Source organism: Octodon degus, unplaced genomic scaffold (genome assembly GCF_000260255.1).
Source record: "Octodon degus isolate 3935 unplaced genomic scaffold, OctDeg1.0 scaffold00008, whole genome shotgun sequence".
Classification (NCBI taxonomy): domain Eukaryota; kingdom Metazoa; phylum Chordata; class Mammalia; order Rodentia; family Octodontidae; genus Octodon; species Octodon degus.
Window position 1 is genome coordinate 26,359,566 of NW_004524584.1, and position 12,303 is coordinate 26,371,868.

The following is a 12,303-nucleotide window of genomic DNA, read 5'->3' on the forward strand; positions in this document are numbered from 1 at the left end:
AACCTTGGTCAGATGGAAGACACCAGCACTGGAGGCATAACTGAGCTATCAGTGGGTTCCATAAGTTCTGAGGAAAACTACTTTAAAGAAGAAAAGATTATTATTTTTTTTAATTAAAGGAATGGGGAGATATCTCAGCAGTCTAACCACCCACCAGGCAAGTGCAAGGATCCAGGTTTGATCCTTTGTACCGCATACCTGCCGGCCCGGAACCCCAGACAGGCCGGCCACCAAAAGCAGGAGTGATAGTGCACACCTGTAATCTCAGTGCTGGGGGAGTTTAGACAGGAGGCTCACTAGAGACCCTGTACCAAATAAATAAATAAATATTTTTTTCAAAAGAAAACACTAGCATTTTCATAAAACCTGTTTTCATAACGGCAACTAGCAGGAGTTATGCTAGGCTTGGGGAACGGAAGCTTCTTTTAAGTAAAGCTGCAAAAGGGAACAGTCTCTGCCTTCCCATCAAGCTTGGGCCCTGAGACTCTCCCGAATTTAAATGGGGCTAGGGCCATGAATGCAAGGTGGGGAGGAGCCCCTGCCACCCACAGAGATCACAGCAAATGTGTGTGGCCTTGATTACATGGAATGTCCCAAATACTTCAGGTTACACTATATATATATAGTCCTTCAGATTCACTTTAAGTATCAGAAATTCTACAGAAAACCAATCTTCGAATGGCTTTTTAAAAAAGATTCAAATTGAATTTTTAAAGTGAGCATGTATTCAACAGTTTAAAAAACTTAAATGTTCTTGAAACGGAACTCTGGGTGCCAGGAGGAGCGCTGGGGGGTAGGGCCAGGAGAAACTGCATCGGGGACACCTTATTTCTAACGCTGTCATTCATTACATTTCAAGTGTGAGTTTCTAAGAGGATGCCCAAGTAAGTATTGGCTTCAAGTGCAGGGTTTACAAGAACACTCAACATTTCTAATTTTCAGCCTTGTGATGTTGAATTTTCACAGGCGCTGCCTTACACCCACACGGCGGTGGCTTGGAGCCGCTGGCGGCATCTTTCTTCTTGATACCTGATCCACACTTGACTCGAAAGTGAGCCAAACGGCAGACTGTGTAAAATAAACACACCAGGAATTTATAATTAGGTGAGGGAATATGTCTATCTCCTCCTCAAACCAATTTTCGTCCTTGGTGACAGTGAGTAGATAAAGCAATCAAAACTATGTAAAATGCCCAAGTAAATTTCTTCAAAATAAATATGTTTAATAAATAAGACTGTCAACTTTCTTTTGCTCATTTGAGAAGGAAAAAAAGAACGCTGTTTGCAGTTTCAGAAAATTAAAAAGGCCCACACTGAATTCAAAAGTGCTTCATACAGCAAAGAGGACGAAAGGCGAAGGCAGTACGTCTTGTTTAAATTGACACAAGCATTGTTGTGGAAAAACCCTTCCTTACATGGAAGCCTTTGGAGCCTGTAAATCAAATTTTCTAAAATAAGCAAGAGGAAAAGAAGCTCCTTCTTTTTCCCTCCTATGTTCCTTCATTTACTTTTCTCTGTGTTAGAAAAAGAGAACCTCAAAATAATTTTATACTAAAACTCCACCTTGACCATCAGTGGTGTATGTCATATTAAAAGCACTTGCTAAACAGATATATAATAAGGCAATGGATGCCCTCCTTTCTGTCCCACGCCAGTTACTGAGCTAATCGAGCCAGCATGTACAGCTCTGAAAACAAGCTGTCTGCAGAGCGCAGAGGCTGCACCACATCCCGCCCCCTAGAGAGCCAGGCCCTCTGCCCCGCAGGCACCCCACAGCAGCCAGGAGCAAACCTCCTTAGCAAGACCAAGGAGGCCTGCCCAGGGGACAGTGTCCTTGGCAGTGACCTTGGATGCTTTCTGGAAGTGTTACTCCTGACTTTTTTTTAAAACATCTTTCTCTGAACTGGTACCTCGTCCATGGACAATGCTGACATCATTCCTCTGCTGCACACAGACTGCCTCTGCAGATGAACAGAGATTACAGTAGACGCCCTGCTTGTTCCTTTTCAGCCTCAAGAAGTGGTGTGCAAGTCACAGCTATGTTCAGGCCCCCTGATCCACAGGGAGGAAAAAGCGCGTTTCCACTCACAGTGACAAGAGATCATCCTTAGATAACTATCACAAGAGGCCAACACTTCGCTAAAGGCTGCCTTGAGGTTGGCGCTGCAGGGAGAAGCCACCACACCGCACCCACGTGTCAGTGCCTGCCACCAGGCCTGACCTGGCACGAGGAAACCTTGTGCACATCCCTGGGCTCACCCGCCACCTCTCTGCTCTCATTAACTATAAGACCCACATCAACGTTGAAGTTATTTTACATTTATACACTGACACTGCAATACCATCGAAGCCAAAAACACACACAGTGACCAGGCAGCGGACACAGGCAAAGTCCCTAACTAAAGTCGGGATCAGGTGCCCAGCTTCACACTCCAGTTGTATTTTAGCCAAGTGATCTTTACAACGCTAATGCCAAAATCATGTTGAAATAGAAAAACTAAACACAAAACCAATACAAATGGATTAGACAAAGTGTTTTATCCCCATTCCCATCTTACCCAGCAGCAGAAAGAGACCTGGTGCCCAAGGGGCTTGGAGATAAACTAGGAAATCTTGCAGCAAATGGATATCCCAATTCAATATACTTATTGAAAGAAGGAACCCTAAGACAGTTAAATGACTTGCCAGTAGTGGTCTTTGATTAGCAGACAAACCCAACTTGCTACAATTCTGTCTTCGAGATATACAACAGAAGGAACAGAGCAGCGTCTCTGCTACCTTTTGGTTCATTAAGGGAGCTTTGTTCACTCATTCATCAGACAGCTATTTGCTAAGCGTCCCGTGCACGCCTGAGGCTTCTCCAGCACTGATGAGCCATCAGAAGACAAGTCCGATAAACTGTCTCCCGGGTTCAGGCTTTTATGAGAAACAAAGACAGTTAACATCTCAGAATTTCAAACGACAATAAGAGGGCTGGTGAGATAGCTCAGCAGTCTAAGCACCTGCCTGGCAAGTAGAAGGACCTGGGTTCGATCCTTGGCACCACATGTCATGGCAGTCCCAGAACCCTAGGTACACTGTGCTGGCCACTGAAACCAGTATTGGGGTGTACATCTATAATCCCAGCGCTGGGGAGGCTGAGACAGGAGGGTCACTATGCATCCAAGCTGCATAATGACATTGTACAGGAAATAAATAAATAAAAGATTGAAAAATTCAAATGACAATACCAATTAGAAAATGGTGTGCTCACTTTGGCAGCACATATACTAAAATTGGAACGATACAGAGAAGATTAGCACAGCCCCTGCGCAAGGATGACACACAAATTCGTGAAGCGTTCCATATTTTTTGAAGATGAAATATAGGAAGTAAAGCCATGCTGTTATGTTGAGCTGTGGGGGACTCACGTCAATAATTTCTGACATTGCCAGTTAAACAGAAGACCCAATGCTATAATGGGCTACTGGACTCTTTTAGAATATTTTGCTGAGTTTACACACCTATAATATTCAATAACGGAACTTAGCAAAAAAAAGGGTATACAGATGAATGTCCATTTTGTATCTGTGTATTCAAAGTGGTTAGGATAGATATATAGTTACATTCTCTTAATGAATAGAATGATTTGTTCTAATGGTGTTTGTAAATAGGATCTCATGTCCGCATCTTGTACAGCAATTAACCACTAAGAAGAATATATGCAGTGTGTTATTTGTTGAATCTGTACTTCCGATTTGATTTGAAACTGTCTCATTGCTATCTGTTTATCAATAAAATTATGAAAAAAAATAAAAATAACAAATAACAAATAAATAAATAAATAAATAAATAAAATTTTATTTCAAAAAAAGAAAATGGCAAGCTCCACTCAGAACTGCAAACGCTGTGTTTCAATAGCGTGTCATAAAGTGCTAAGTTCCCTTGTAACAACAAGTGAGAAAGCCCTTAGCTCCATGGACAAGTACAATCACTTGTAGACCTCTTTGTCTATGGCAGAAAAATACACAATACACATAAAAGAGTGATTTATTTCACTTATGAGTATGATCTCTAGTTACATCCATTTCCCTATAAAAGCCTCGAGTTTATATCTTTTTTTATAGCTGAGTAATACTCCCTTGTCTTAAAATACTGCATCTTTTTTACTCATTCCTAGGGTGATGGGCTTTGGGTTATTTGCAGGATTTAGCTATGACAAACTGTGCTGCTACAAACATGGGTGCACATACATCACTGTGGTATGTTTTCAGTTCTTGTGGGAAAATACCCAGAAGGGGAATGGCTGGGTTGAACGGGACCTCTAATTCTGCTCTTTTGAGGGATCCTCACACGGATTTGCACCATGGTTGCCGGCACGCACATCAACAGTGCAGAATGTTCCCGGTGGGTCTGCGCCCATGCAGAGCTCCACGGGGCATCATCGAGGTGGGTCAGCACAGTGTGGGGACCCAAATCCGATGAGGCGCAGCTCCTAGCCTGACTTCTGCCTTCTTCCAGATGGTTAACCTCCAACTTCCTCCTTTGTTTTTCCCAGACACCAAGCTTTCCCCAGTCAGCACCTGCTGAGACACAGCACACCCGCACAAACTCCACCCCCAGCCCAGCCAAATAAATTCTCTGTCTCCCTGCCTCCTCCCTGAGGGTCCTTGTTTCTCTTTGGCAGCCCTCCTGCACCAAGCAATAAAGCAGCTCTGCTGTCTTTATTTTAAATCTTTATTTATGTGTCTGCTACAGGGTCTCGCTACACAGCTCAGGCTCGTGGTAATCCTCCTGTCTCAGCCTTCCCAGTGCTGGGATACAGGACTGCACCACCATGCCCAGTTCTGGTGGCCAGCACGGCATGCAGTACCAGGATCGAACCCAGGTCCTTGAGCTTGCTAGGCAGGCACTTAGACTATCGCCCCAGCCCAGATTTTTTTACTTCTCTTCTAATTCTCCATTATGTCAGAAGAAACCTTACAGCTCCTTTTTCCCTAGCACTTGTTAATGGTTGACTTTTTTATGATGGGCGTTCTTTCTGGGTAAAATGAATTGCCGGTGTTGTTTTAATTTGCATTTCTTGAATGACAAAAGATGTTGAACATTTTTTCATGTATTTTTCATTTGTATCTTTTCATGTGAGAAGTGTATATTCATCTCAGACACCCATATTTCTCCCTCATGTGGGAACCTGAAAGAGTAAATAGGGTGTGAAAGGTACGATGGATACTGTGAAAGGGAGAGAAACTGTCAAAGAGAAGGAACAACTAGGATGAGAGAAAGGGAAGAAAAACAAGAAAGAAGAAAGAGAAAGAGAACTCTGTATGTGTACACGCAGGATAGCTTGGATAACTGTACTGCTGATTTCTGCTGGTCTATTTAAATGAGCAATTCATGCTTTGATTTTTTTCCCTCTCCTTTTTAATTTTTTCTAATTTCTTACCAATTTTACAGGCTTATATCTGGCAATCTGAACAACGAATTTGAAGACAACTATATGCAGCAGAACAACCGGTGGTGAATTCCTTTCATTTTGTTTAGTGACATTCTGAATGATTTCTAATGCTTTGTGTTTTGTTTTTAGTATTTTTGTATTCTCTTTAAAAATTAAAACAGCGTTTTTCTTAGAGTCCTGCAGATGTAGCCCAGTGGTCGAATGCTTGCCTACCATGCATATGCCCCTCAGTTCAATCCTCAGTACCATAAATAAACAAACAACAATAAAAAACATTTCTTAGGGTCATCAAGATAGTTTAGTGGTCTAAAGCACCTGCTTAGGCAAGCTTAGGCGGGCCCACGGGACTGCACTTGGATTCCCAGCACCACACGCCATGCCAGCCCTGCCTCAGAGTGGGCTGAGCCAGCCAAAAAAGAAACATTTCTTAGATCTTGTGACGAAAAAAAAAAAAAAAAGGAAAGAGAAATTTGCTTAAATTCATGCACGGTAAATGCCAAAACACAGACCCTCCATCATGGAAGAATGTGTGTGGCTCACCCAGACTAGACGGTCATGGTTACTTTAGGGTAATCCAAGACAGAATCCATCAACGATGTGAACAGGGCCTCAGAAGCACTGCAGGTGAAGCGAAGAATGAACCCAAGGGACATGGGCCCCAAAGGGCCCAGGGCTCGTGTACCATCCCGTCCCTCTTCACTGTCTCCTTGATGCCACCCCAGCTCTGTCTGATTTTCTTTTTTTGCAAAAGTGTTCATTTAAAAAAGATACCATACAGGGAACTTCCTATGAAACCATAACATCTTTTCCATAATAACCAAAATATTGAAATGATCAGATCAGGAGATAAAGAAATAAAATACAGTCTATGCAGATAGGAGAATATTCAGCGCTCTAAAGTTCAACTATCAAGACATGGAAAGACATGCAGTAACTTCACGTGCTTATTGCTGAGTCTATATGAAAAGGTTACATACCATAATTGCGAAGGTATGACATCTGGGGAAAAAACCACAGAGACAGTAAGAAGACCCATGGTTGTAAGGGTCAGAAGGGAGGACGAAGAAGAGACAAAGCACGGGGGCTCTTTGGGACGGCGCTTCTGCTCTCAGGCTGTCGTAGTGGTGGCCGAGTGCCACTGAGCCTGGGAGTGGCCCACAGAGCAAGCAGCTCCAAGGAGAGGCCTGATGCCCCCATGGGCTCTGGGGGACAAGGATGTGTCAGTGGGGGCCGCTCAACTGTGGCAAACAGGACTGGGACAGTGGATGTGCATAATTAAATAGCGTGGCTCTTGTCAAAAAGGGGGTTCATGAAAGTCTGAGCTTTTCTCTCAGTTGAGCTAGAAGGCTAAAACTGCTCTAAGAACTTAAGACAGTTAATACATAATATAGATAATATGTCTAACTGCAAAGCAAACTGTCATCTGCGTGTATCCATGCATAGCAGACATGTAACATAAATCCAAAATTTATGTTTTCCCCCATCTTATCCCCTCACGACTAGTCTGATCACTGCAGGACTCGCTCAAGCATGGCGCCCGGGTAACGTTAATTATTAATTACTAACTTATTATTTCTATGGGGAAAGTGTCAGTGGAGGCTTTCTATTTATAAGCAAAAATGAAAGCCTTGGGGCAGGAGAAAGAGGAAAGAAAAATCTAATTAGGGCCTGACAGCCCTTGATAATAGGATTAAAGCTATTTTCCTCCTGTCTACGAATAGGCAATGTCAGTACTGTTGTTTTGTCTCCCATAGAAATGTGGTCCACATCCCTAGAGGTAACTTTTCCCAAGCATTGTCTGACTCCCAGGAAGTGAGCTGTCCTTTAATATCAGGGAGAAAGGAGGATTCCTTCCAGGACCCCCTAAAATAACAGAACCTATGTAGGCTCAAATCTGTTATCAAAAATGGCACCATATTTGCAGATAACCTCCACGCATTCACCCGTATGCCATATCACTAGATCACTCATAATACCTAATACAACCTTAGGGCTGTGTCAGTAGCTGTTATACTGTGTCGTTTAGGGAAGGACAAGAGGAAGTGTCTGCAATATGTTCAATACACACGCAATTATTCTTCCCAAATACTTTTAAAGTGCAGCTGCTTGAACCCCAGGGTGCTGAGCCCACAGGCACGAGGGGCCCCTCAAGGATGCTTCTGATGCAGGGCCAGCAGGATGCCTGCATCACGGAGAGTGACACGCGCCAGCAGCCACTCACAAGTGACCTTTACAGAAGTGGAAACGTTTGAAAGAATTGCTTCTAGCAGTCAGCCAACAAATTACCTATTTCATTTCATCTCCTAACATTTCCAGGTTCAAAGAGTACTATGGCCGTGACAAGATGAATCTACTGCTAGCATGTGCTAAACGCTGTATTTTTAAAAATACACTTTTACAGTTTTAAGACTTTGCTTTTTCAACGAATAGACTATTTTTTTTCTGGGGCAGCGCTTTCAACATTTCCATAACCCTGAGCTTAGTTACCCCTGTGTAATAAGACCAAGTCACACCAGCAACTACCCAGTGCTCTTTCTTCTGCGTAGTTAGCCAGGTGTTACATGAATAATAATAAATAATACGCAGCAGACACTCAAGATGCAGAGCCTGCCTCAAGGTGCTTACCTCTGGGGCCAACAAAAATTACAAGGCAAAGCTAATATTTCTTTTTTTATGTATTTGGTACAGGGTCTCACTATGCAGCTCGGACTGTGATCCTCCTATTTTTAGCCTCCCCAGAGCTGGGATTACAGGCATGCGCCACCACACCTGAACTCAGCCATTGGTTCAGTGTACGACATACAGGACCACAGATCAAACCTGGGTCCCTGCGCTTGCTAAAGCAGGCACATAGTCCACTAAGCTATCTCGCCAGCCCCAAGACAAAGCAATTATATTTCTATCTCAAATCAATCATAAAAAGAATTTTTTTTTATTTAAGGCAGCACGGTGTCCTTTCCGAAACTGACTAGACATCCAGCATGTCCCCATCAGCTTGAAACACCGAAGCACCTGCGTGACTATCCCATCTGGTGGCCTGTAGACTGTCCCACCACGGGCTTTGTAAGACATGATGGGACTGTCCCATGCCACCCCATGGCATAATCATGCAGGCACCAGAGGTGGCTCAAAGCTGTGCGTCATCAAGACGTGCAAATTACAGCCCTGTGGGAGCACATTAACACACAAAGCCGATCGACTTCTGTTTCTGAGTGTATTTGTTCTGCTCTCCAGGTGTGTTTCCAAAGATCAGATGCTTTACTATTAAAGCCTATTTAGGACACATGCTGGTGACATTAGCCAAGTTGGCTCTGCCCCAGCCCTGACCCCGAGCTTTCTTCTGGAGCCTGCCTTGGCTCTAATCAGTCCTGTCCCAGCACTAACCTGATTTAGCACAGCACTGAAGAACCAGCTTTCGCTATCTCCCCCTTCTCTAAGGCCCCCTTACTACCCTAACATTCAGAACATTTTAGAGTTTGCAAAATATCTTTGATCTACCTAACTTCTGATTCCATGTAAGATTATGATTACCATATTTTAAAAGAGAAGACTGAAATTATACAGTGTTTTCCTTTTCTAAGCCAGTAAGTAATAAATACTATGGAAGAGATTTAACATTAGGCAAGACATACCACCAAAGCCAGTATTTGGTGCTAGCATCTGGCATGTGTGAGTAGTATGGACTCACAGGAGAAGGTACGCTTTCCGAAATGCTGACTAAATTGACTATGTTTCAATGAAATAATACATGCATCCTTGGGCATTTTTTAATAATAAAATTCTCCTGAGCTGGCCATATGTATTAAAATATTCATTTTGAAGTTAAACTGGTAATTTCAGAAAAATAGCAATGTGTTCACAAATGTATATCCACTTAAAATTAATCCACTTGCAAACCAAAGTTGTGTAATATTTCGAAGTGTTTAAGCTGTGGTTTTCTGCCTTTGAGACTACCATTACTTTAGGTAAATCAAAAAGGTGTGTTCTAGAATGACAGGAGACTTCATTGTGTTTTGTCACACCTTGAGGAAGGGAGAGAGACCTACCACCACCAGAAGAACAAGAACCCAGCAGGGATCACAGTCCGCACACAGCAGCAGAGGACACGGCCAAGCACAGGCGTCTCCAGCTAAGAACCTCACTCAGGCTCAAATTCAAGCCTGATCCTGAGCGAGGGAGTGAGTAAGCAAGCAAGATGTTCACGCGGAAGAAGCAGCCTTGCCTGGGCCATCCTGCGCCTCTGCTAGCACCATCTCACTAAGTGAGAAGATGCTGTCCTGGTGTGCAGGAGAAAGTACCTGGAAATGGGATCTGCCTGTGCTCACTATGTATTTCCTGCATCTCTGTTGAGAGTCAGAGCCTGGCTTAGCACTGGGGTCTGAAGGACAGACGGGACTGAAGGAGAGTGAGATTCAGCAACCCATCAACAGCACCACAGTGAAGCACCAGGACACAACCGGACGTGCGTTTCTGGGGAGAAAGGGTGGAGAAGACCAACCGACCCCAAATGCACTAAAGATCAACCAGTTCTAAGGAAGCCACTCTTTCTACATATATGAAGTACACAGAATTAGGTGAATAATAAACCAGTCTAGGAATTTGTCCTTCTAACCTAAATGCTTATTATCAACATCTTGGAAACAAATGTTGAACGTAATTACCTTAATGTGTATTTCCAAATATAATGTTCTTCAGTGAATAGAACGTAAGTCATTTTTTTTGTTAACTATAATATAACAATTATTCTTTATTAACCTTCCAACACAGCAATGCAAATACTCAGTATTCATTCTGCAAAGACTTTTCCAAGCTTGCATGTATGGTTTGGGCTGAGGATTTATTTTCGGAGGCAAAGTAGGAGCGATGCGTCGGAAATGTCAAGTACAGAAGCAGGTGAGGCGTGAGTTAAGAGAAAGCGGTAGTCACTGCCTGACTCACTCGGGCACCGCAGATACATCAGTGAGTCAGTGCAGAAATGACAGCAAAGGCTCTGGACTTGGGCACTTAGATAAGCTGATTGGTCGGCAGCACCATGTGGCACCTTCTTTACACCCAGCACCTCTGGCCATCTCTGCTGCCAGCTAGAAGAAAGCTGGTCATCTCAGAGCACACAACTTCCAGGGGTGGAAAAAGTGTGGGGACACAACCAATTTGGGTAAGAATTTAAAGGATGGGAGAATTAGAGCCATTCCATGAGCCTTGCCATATTTAGCTTAAGTTTTGAGGCTGACATACACTTACAAGTGTTTTAGCATAATGTTCTGTTTATATTGCAGCTTTATTATTGTTTGAATCAATAATATAATTAAATAGTTAGTATTCCAAATTTTTTATTTTCATTAATAAAAATCAAGAAAACATTTTCTCGCCAATTCAATCAAAATAATTTATCCCTAGAGGCCTTTCAGGAATAAACAAGGCAATAGATATTGGACATGAACACGCTTTGGGTACTTGTTTTAAGAAGAAAAATCAGAAAAAAATCATTAATTGACATTAAGAATAAACACATGCTTGATTCAGTGTGGAGGTAAGGAAAGGAGGGTGAGCCACGTAGGAAAAACAGAAAGAAGCAACTTATAAATGTTCAATGGGGATCATTGGTTGGATTAGGGCAAAAGTGGATGAAGACATAAATCTTCAAGCTTCTGAGAACAGAGGTCGACTCCTCTGTGTGTGTTGTTAGTGGAGACTATGTCAAGGTCATCTGACACTGACAAGAGACCCCCACAGCCTGTGTCTTGACCGAGCAAAGTCTTGGACAATGAGGACGGAGTCTCCCCACCAGTGCAAGGGGTAAATCTATGCAGTAAAGATGGTGCCTCATGCTGGGGCAGGCAACGGGGAAGCCTGAATTTGTTTGCAGCCATTGTGAAAGATGGATCCTTGAGACTCGCACTCCTTAATTTGTGGTGAAGCATACCCACTGTGCACGCAATGCCTGCCTGGGTTACTCTGGGGGACACATAGGGAACAATGGGAGTCCATACGAGCGCGGAACTCACGCCCCTTGCTGACCCTGAGCCACAGCGCACCCTGTCAACGATGCAAGAATTGGGGTCTTCTGACGACATCCATGAAATTGTAGCAAGACAACCACTAGCTTCTGATTAGCACAAAACTTCAAGCCCTTCGGTTTGTGATGGCGGTGGAAGATTCCAGTAAACCAACATCTGCTATGCAGAGAAACTAATTATAAGACCAACCTCATGGCCTCATATCCACGTAGTGGCTGGGATGGTTAGAATACTCAGACTCTAAAGCTACTGAGTACTCTAACCAGTGGACTAATGTGTCTGAGAATTTACTTTTTCTGATACTACTAAGGGGTTTTAACAAACAATGTGTGCTGAGAAATGTCAAATTATTTAGTTATTTTGTATTATTTTTATTGTAATTTTTTAATAGATTGCAAATTGAAAATAAATTATTTACAAACATAAATGAATATAATAAAAATTGTCCAGAATAAAAATGAAGAAAGAATTTACAGATCAGTCATAATAGTTCACTGTCAAAACCAAGAAACTTATATTCATATAATTAGAATTCTCAAAGTAGAAAGGAGGAGGCAATAAATATTTAAAAATTTAAAATTTCTGAATTTAGTACAACTTATAATATCATATTTCCAAGAAAAACAAACCTTTAGCACAAGAAATTTAAATGAAATCATACCAAGATACACAAAAATGAAATTGTACAAAACTTATTGTAAGGAAAAACATCATTAAAGCATATGCATAAAAATATTAGCTATGGAAGAACAAAATTAAATAGCATCTTATTCCACATTAAAAAGAAAAAAAAGGACCAAGGGTGCAAGAAACTAGATGAATTAAAGGACTGAAAGAAAAGATCTGTCGA

At 42.4% G+C, this 12,303-nt stretch overlaps 1 protein-coding gene and 1 non-coding gene across 3 annotated transcripts in view; one reads left to right on the forward strand and one right to left on the reverse strand.

Moving 5' to 3' along the window:
* Sema5a (semaphorin 5A) overlaps positions 1–12,303 on the reverse strand; it is a 530,837-nt gene that overhangs the window by 439,468 nt on the left and 79,066 nt on the right. The gene's annotated exons all lie outside the window — the stretch shown is intronic.
* On the forward strand, positions 3,245–3,351 carry LOC111814204. The gene has a single exon (XR_002819251.1). It is a non-coding gene; the product is annotated as a U6 spliceosomal RNA (small nuclear RNA).